We start from the raw sequence: 7,169 nt of genomic DNA, 5'->3' as shown, positions 1-7,169 counted from the left end.
GCTGAAGTAGGGAAGAGAGAGATCATTGTCCAGGAAAAGATCAGAAAGAGAGGATGCTAGGATGGGACACCTAGCTGAATATTTAAGTCACCCAGGATAGACATTAGGTGGATCCTGTGGCAAGCAATAGCGGAAATTTTGAAGGAAATCCATTCTGGCTTATGCAAATAATCAATACTTTTTGGAAGAACATCTCCTAGACTTCTGATATCAAACTGGTAAAGTTTCCCTTTCCATGAGAAAGGGAAAAAAGACTTCTCTGCACTGAATAGACAGATTCCCTAGATGTGGATCCCTGCTACTTCTGCTATAACCACAATAAATGGACTTATGGAATATTTTCAGTAACAGTGTTCTATTCAAACTTCCTTCTGATAAGGAAACTCATTTCACAGCAAAAGAATGTGACAATGAGCTCATGCACACAGAGTCTACTCTTCTTACCACATAGAAGAAGCCAGCCTAACAGATAGGTGTAATGGCCTACTGATTCCAGTTAAGATTGTATATTCTGCAAGAATGGGATGATGCTTTACAGGATGCACTGTACACTTTGAATCAGTGACAATATATGTATCTGTCTCTCCCATGGCCAGATTGGTTCAGGGATTAGGGCTTTTCTCACTGCTGCAAATAATTGTCTGCTTACAGAATCTTTGTTTCCTGTTCCTGCAATTTTGAGCTATGCTAGTTTGGAGGTCTTAGTTCACAAGGAAGGAATATATCTATTAGGACATTTTTATGTCTTCATGTTACTGAACAAAGACACATAAAAGGGTTACTCTAGTGGTTTGAGTGATTGATCCTGATTACAAGGAGTGGGGGACTACATTGCCCTTAAAATAAGGGAACACAGAAGACTGTTTATGGAGTCAGGGGATTCTCTGTGGTACTACTTAATATGTCCATATCCAATAATAAAAATTAAGGAGGAACTGCAACAACCAAGACAATGTAGGACCCCTGAGGACTTAGATACTTCAGGACTGAGGGTTTGAGTCAGCCCATTAGGAAAAGAACTTGGGTCAAAGTTAAATCAGTTTGTGTTTTTCCAACGTTTGTGGAAACAGTCTCATTTAGTCATCTTGGATGTGTCAGGGACAATCGTCTAGTATTCCTTCTTACTGGACCAGATCTTGGACCAAAAGGACCCATCTTCTACACCCAGAGATATCAGCATCAGCCAAGAAGTTTTGATTTTTCATAGATTTGTTTTTTAGGCTTTTTTTTTTTTTGCACTATTGCTTGCCACAGGATCCACCCTGTATCCCTGTTTGCCACAAACACTTTGATTATCATTGCATATGCTGAGTCATGAGGCCCAAGCTAAACAGCAGCTGGAACTGTGACCTGGCCTTGTTGTGGAATGTCCTATTTCAATAGTCCCTCTCAGAACTTATAGCTTTATGTGTTACTCAGGAAATAGAAATCAGAGGTAGCTCACTCAAACATAAGAATGTTAACTCCAAAATCCAAAAGTCACAATAAGCTCTGTGCCAGAAAATGAAATAACATTTTTAAAGTATTAAAAGAAAGTAACTGGAGCCGGGCATAATGGCACATTCCTGTAATCCCAATGGCGGGGAAGGCTGAGACAGGAAGATTGCAAGTTCAAAGCCACCCTCAGCAACAGTGAGGCACTAAGCAACTCACTGAGACACTCTCTAAATAAAATACAAAATAGGGCTGAGGATGTGGCTTAGGGGTTGAGTTCTCCTTAGTTCCATTCCTGATACCTCCCCCCAAATAAATAACTGGAAACCTAGAATTATATACCCAGCAAAAACATTCCCGCAAAATAAAAATGTTTCAGACCAAAAAAGAGAGAGAGAGAGAGAGAGAGAGAGAGAGTTGACCAACAATAAGAAAAATACCAAAGGAAGACAGTCAGGTAGAAAGAATACAAAATGTAGGAAAAATGAAAAGAACTGAAAAAGATAATTATGTGGGTAAATCTAAATAAATAATGACTTTTAAAAATATGAAAAAATATTGTGTAGTTTAATATACATGTAGAACTAGGATTTATTGCAATAATAGCATAAAAGTTGAAAGTGATTAAATTTAGTTAATTGTTATAAGTGCCTTGCATTGTCTTGAAAATGATAAAAATACTAACAAGATAGATTTTGATGCATCAAAGATGCATGTTTTCATGTCTAAATAATAATCAGTGAAATAATAATAAAAGAATATATTGCTAACAAATTAATAGAATAAAATAGGAATAAATCTTACCTTATAAATCCTAAAGAAGGAAAAATAATTTTAAAAAATTTAAAAAGTAATGGAAAAGATATAGAAAACAAACAGTAAGGTGATAAATCTAACCACTAAGACACCAGTACCTGATATTTAATGCAATAACATCACATTCTCTAATAAAAACAAAGATATCAGACCTAATTTTTAAACATTATATACTGCCCAAAAGAGAATCTTCTTAAATATAAAGGCAGAATGATTGAAAAGTAAATTATGCCATGCAAACACTATCCAAAAGTAAGCTGGTGTCTATACTAGTAGTAGATGAAAAAATTTAGAAATGGTCTTACTAGAGATAAGAAGACACACTTCATGATATAAAAGGATCAATTGAACAATAAGCAAACAATTTTAAATTTTACACATTATGTACACAGCCTGTACATACATAAGAAAGACTAAAGAAAGAAAAGTGACTACTAAAACAGGGGAACAAACATAAATCAATGACTTTAATACTATTAGGTAAAGATTTATTTAAAAATATATCTGCTAAATAATCATACTCACTAACAATGATAAGACTACATCAGCAATTTAAATTTCCTGTAACAAAAGACAATGGTTACTTTAAGTACTGTATGAAAAAAGGACCCAGTCAAGATCTTGTAAAGACAGGTTTTAGTTAAAATTCTTCTTTGAGTAACAGTTTTTGTTTTTAAAAGAAGTATACTTCCGCCAACTTCTGACACTCTAATCTTTTGTTGGCTATGATCCTTGAGGAAATTATTTCAGTTTTGACAATGTTTATCCTTAAGTTCTGCATAGCCGGTGATCCATTACAAATATAAATCACTTTAAAACACTTGGCTAAAAAATATCAAGTTATCAAAACAATGTACAGCACCAAGCAAGGAAAAAAAGTTGTTTCTTTTTCACAAAATGAGCATGTTTAGAGAAAGTAACAATTCAGGACATATGCAATATTAGAAGATCTTCTAGGTCACATAAAGTTACAGGATTGTGCAAAACATAATCAGCAAACTAACAATTGTATGTGAGTTCTAGTTGCCAACTAGTTGTCATTAGCAACAAGGCAAACAAAACTTGGTCGTTTAAGATCAATTCCAACTCAATTTCTTATCATCACCAAAAGTTTTTGGTCATCTTTTATTACACATAAATACAGTTTACCCTTTACTTACTAAAGACTCATCATACCAGAATATGTTAAAAATTTAATAAGGAATTTCAACTGAGAGACTTCATAACTAACATGGATTCAGGTTTTTCTGTTTTAATTCAACAGAACACCAGAGCAATTCTGTAACATAGAACTATTACTATCTTATTTTGTAAATATGATGTTATCATTATCTTTTGTAGAACCCAATATAATCTGACATTTTTTATTAGCTTTCTAAATAGTCCAGCTATTCATTAGCTACAAGAAAAATTGTTAAGTAATTTCCATACAGTTAATATTTTAAACAGTTCAAAGCATGATTTTAGTAAAATACATACTTAGGAAAGAAATCTTAAATTAAGATTAAGAATTTATCATTATACCCCATTTATGTATGATAAAGTACATAAATGCATTCTAGTGTCATGTACAACTAATTCAAACAAATTTAAAAATTTATAAAGTAAAAAAAGAAAAGAAACTATCAGAGGCTGTTTCCTATTTCTTAATCTCCCACAAGTAGATATTTCCTGTTATTTTCAAAATTGAGACACTGCATTTATCTCAACTGCCTCATTTTTCTATTTTTCAAAAATATTTCTTCCCAAGTAAGTTTCTGCTCAGATAAGCCAATTCTCACAGAATTCATGTTAGTTCTGATACATGTGTCTAGAAATGTGGAAACCAAATTCTATACTATTTTACAGCAGTTCTCAAAAGTTTTACTTTGTGACTCTTGGGGTGTTTTTTAAAGTTCTTTTCCCATAACTTCTGACAAATTATTCTGGGGAAAAGACAGAGAATTGGGATTTTTTTAAAGCTCCCTATATAATTATAATTTTCAGTCAAGTTTGAAACCATTGTACAGTAGCATTGAACATGATTCCCAAGGTCTATTAAACAGTGATTGAATCACAGTTCCATCAGTGAAGCTGCCAAATTGGCAACTGCAACTATTATTCTTTGTTTCAGTAAAGATTATCAATACAGAAGTTCACCTTCTTTCAATCTTTCCCCTAACTCCAACAGGAATCCAAACAGCAGTATTTAAAAAGGGAGGTTTTTCTGGTGAAAGTTCTCTTTCTTCTTGAATTTTCAAACTGTGGCTACCTAAACTGAGTATTTGGCAAGAGTAAGGTTAATCAACGGTTTGATTGTTTCAGAGAAGATTCTCCTACTAAGGTAAGTACTTAGAACTATAAATGCAAGGATTTTGACTTTGGAACTCTTTTTCTCATATTCTCAAGCATATCAGTCTCATGACTTTTAATAGAAATAGTCGTGTTCTCCAATACTCTCAGATGTATTTTAAGAAAAAATATCACCAGTAATAAAGTTTGCCAAATATTTTAAATTTCTGAAAAAAAATCAACATCATTTATGTTGATTGTACAATTTACATCCAATTTCAAAATCTATTGACATTTTTTGCTGATATATTTTGATGGTTTCTAAAGTCAATCATGAGTAGAAGAGTCTTAAAGATGTACAAAAAGACATTTCTGTTATTCTCATTTGAGTTGGATTTCTTATGTATTTTTGAGCTGCTTTTAAGATAGAATATTGGATAAAATAATTTTAAGGGGTAACCACAACTGTAGAATCAGTAACTCTTTCATTTTGAATGCTAGTACAAATGATAGACACAACACTAACCTAACCCCAAGGCAACCAACCAGCAATGATGATAGATGAACTTTGTTTTACTGAACACAGTGGCCATGTACTTGTGATATATTATTGGAAATTGTAATCAAACTGAAGATAAAATCTTCTCAATACACTGATTGATAATAATTGACTTTCGAGAATTTCTTGAAATTAAGATATATATCAGTACAATAATACTTAAGTAGATTGATGTTAAAGGAAAAACACATATTGCACAATTCTTTTTCTTTCAAATAATAATAATAATATTATAGTTATTATACTAAAAAGTTATTTTTCACAATAGTCCTATGACAGGGACAATATCAAGGCAGAAATCTGTAAGTTTGACTAACTTTAAGTAAATACAACAAAAGTATACACAAGTTATTTTACTCCAAAATAATCACCACTAGAGGCAACAGGAATTGTTCATAATTAATTTTTTATTTTCAAAATGTACTTTGAACAACTGTCTTGGAATTACCTTTCATATAACAAGGCTATCATTTTATTTTAAGATATAACAAATGTAACAATATTGCTGTGATATATTTTTCCTTTCTGCAAAGTGACAAGCACAACTTTAAAAGGCTGTAGTGCTATTTCTTTATTATATTACATAACTAATATTATAATATATTCTAAATTTTTATTTTAAATTAAGAAAAATACTATCAATAGATTTGACTAACCATGGAAAATCACTGGCCTTCTTTCAGGAACAGTAAAGGATGAAAAGCTTACCTTCCATCCTGGGCCTGCTGGCTCTTATTTCATGTTTCATGGTAAGTACCCGCAATCTTAAATGTCCTTTGTTTATTTCTTGCTAATCATAATGTCAAATAAAGTTTTGATACCAGTGATCATGTCCTTTATTATATAAAAATACAGTGTTAAGCTGTTGATCATTATGGACTCTTCTTATTTTCCTTTTTCTTTTCATTTACTATCACTAATCTTCTTGTCAGGGATAGTGGACATGAGAAAAGAGTGTACCAAGCATGAGGAAGACAAGGCAAGTAGAATCTAGGGAGTTATATCTTACCTAAAGTCATCTCTTATTTTTTATTTTTCAAAAAAAATTATAATCGAGGGACTGGGGTTGTAGCTCAGTGGTAGAATGCTTGCCTGGCATGTGTGAGGCCCTGGTTTGATCTTCAGCACCACATATAAATAAACAAATAAAGTAAAAAACCCATTGGCAACTAAAAAATATTTTAAAAGAAATTATAATCGAACTGACAGGGAAAAAGAACATAAGTTGACTAAATGCTTTAAAATTATAGAAAATGGTAATGTTTAAAGTTGACCCTTCATGATAAGTTTTCTAAAGGACAATATGATATACCAATGCAGGGATTAGCAATTATAATAGTTTTTAAAAAAAAAAAAACCTAAACAAATAAAGACTTTAAAATGATAAGTCCTTTCTAATATATTTTTTATGGTTTAAATGTTCCTATGAATTGACTAGAAAGTAGAGGTGTTGTGGGGACAGACGAGGCAAGGCACCAAAGATAGCAAGAAACAGTTTTATTTGGCTGCAGCCAGGTTCAGAGGGCACAGCTTTTGCTGTAATCAATCAATCAATCCCCCAAACCCTGAGTTCAGGGAGTTTCAGAACTTTATACCCAGCATATAAGGGGAGGAGATCAGAAGTTCACAGTCTGCAAAAGTTTACATAAAAGCAACTTTTTCTTTCACTGTTCTGGGCAAGTTAACACCTTCAAGGACAACTCCCCTTTCTTTCTTCCCCCTGCCAGCTGTTACCATGGAGCCCAATTGGTAACTTCCCTTATCTTAGAAATGTAGACATCTCTCTGAAGCTCCAGCTCAAGGCCAGAGGCCTTGTTTACATATTTCTACAAACTACTATACTGGATACATGTTTGGGAAAACAAGTAAAGGGGCATTGAGCACCTGGCCAGTGGCCAAGTAAAATAGAGCAACAGGAAAATAGGAAGCTTAACTACATTGAACTTTTTTGTAGAGACGCTTTTGCTTATAGTCTTAAAATCAATTATGGTGAAGATTTCTAGAGAAACTTAATTAAGATTTTTTTTGTGGAGGAGGGGGTGCCACTACAGAGTCCTACTCGAGAAACAATAAATCTGAAAAACAAAAA

Source organism: Urocitellus parryii, chromosome 10, assembly GCF_045843805.1.
Source record: "Urocitellus parryii isolate mUroPar1 chromosome 10, mUroPar1.hap1, whole genome shotgun sequence".
In the NCBI taxonomy this organism is placed as follows: Eukaryota; Metazoa; Chordata; class Mammalia; order Rodentia; family Sciuridae; genus Urocitellus; species Urocitellus parryii.
The sequence above is the reverse complement of the archived record's forward strand: the minus strand, read 5'-3'. Positions refer to the sequence as shown.